General features: G+C 47.1%; 1 protein-coding gene across 1 annotated transcript in view; it reads left to right on the top strand.

The window, feature by feature from the left end:
* Positions 1-1,346, top strand: part of LOC119296284 (beta-glucosidase 22-like) — a 16,709-nt gene that overhangs the window by 968 nt on the left and 14,395 nt on the right. The window lies entirely within an intron of this gene.

Here is a 1,346-nt window from a genome sequence, read left to right as displayed (position 1 = left end):
TCTATGCCGACGGCTTTGCCGTAGGCATAGCCCTGCCACGTGTCACCTCCTGGTGGCTCCTGAGCTTATCTATGCCGACGGCTTTGCCGTAGGCATAGTTTTTTTTAATTTTTTTTTGTTTTTCCTGTTTTCTTTTTTTCAATTCATTTGACAACATTTCAAAACAGAATAATATGAAATATGACAGTTCATCAACATCATTTAAACATAGTCAAGTTCATCGTCTAAAGATCACCGGCGAAAGTCCACGAACATAAGTAGTGCAAGACATGAAACATCATAAAAGTTGAAACATGAAAGACATGGCACAACGGCCGCATACACGGAATCATCATCGACATCAAGAAAATGCCGAGAGAATGTGCATCCGGAGAACAACGGGGAGGGGCCGCTGAAATCCTGTCTCGGAACGGGGTAGAGCATGAACAACGTACCCAATCTACACATCCTCGGGTTGTCCGTGGAAAGCGCTGGACAATCCGAAAGAGCTGCGGTGATAAATATGCAATTGAATGCATATTTATCGATGCAACCCGTTCGGACGGGAGACCTAGGTTACGCGATTTGATGTGAAAATTCAATCTAGTGACATGGAAAAAAGTGGACGAGGTCATGGAATTGTTGCTCACCCTCCGATGTAGAGGATGTAGTCGATCAAAGGAGGGATGATCGTGGACAAACACCTCCAACGTGGATGATCACTCCATGAAGATGGAACACCACAAATCCTGTTAATTCCACCGAGTGATGAAAATTTAGGTCATCACCTCACATTAAGCATTGGCACAACATTATGAATGAACATGAAACAACATGTCAAATTGTAAAAAAAAACTCTAAACCCATTCCTACTCCATTCCCTCTCTCCCCCATTCTTTCTCTCTTATAAAAAAACAAACGGAGCTCGTTCATACTCCATTATCTTCCCTCGCTCATCTCTTTACATGCACATATGGAAAAACTTGAGCAATATCTAAGTGTCCAAATTCACAAAATTGAGCAATATCCATCAATGCATCCATCTATCACAAACTTCACCATCAATCTGTACATGCATGCATATATCCATTCATCACATGTCCATCTATGCAAAAAAAAACAGTAACAAAATGCAAAAAAAATTAAAAAAATTCTCACCTTGGCCGCGCCGGTGCAGCGGGCAGCAGGGAGGCCGGGGGGCAGCCGCCGGGGAAGGGTGGACGGGGCCGGCCGGGGCGTAGCAGGGCGTCGGCGGAGGGGCGCAGCAGGGCAGGGTGGACGGCGCCGGTCGGTGCAGCTGGACAGGGAGGGCGCCGGGTCGGGGACGGGTGTGGACGGCGCTGGCGAGAGGTGGCGGAGGGACGGGG

This window comes from Triticum dicoccoides, chromosome 1A, assembly GCF_002162155.2.
Source record: "Triticum dicoccoides isolate Atlit2015 ecotype Zavitan chromosome 1A, WEW_v2.0, whole genome shotgun sequence".
Classification (NCBI taxonomy): domain Eukaryota; kingdom Viridiplantae; phylum Streptophyta; class Magnoliopsida; order Poales; family Poaceae; genus Triticum; species Triticum dicoccoides.
Note: the sequence above shows the minus strand (reverse complement) of the source record. Positions and strands in the feature narration are given on the sequence as shown.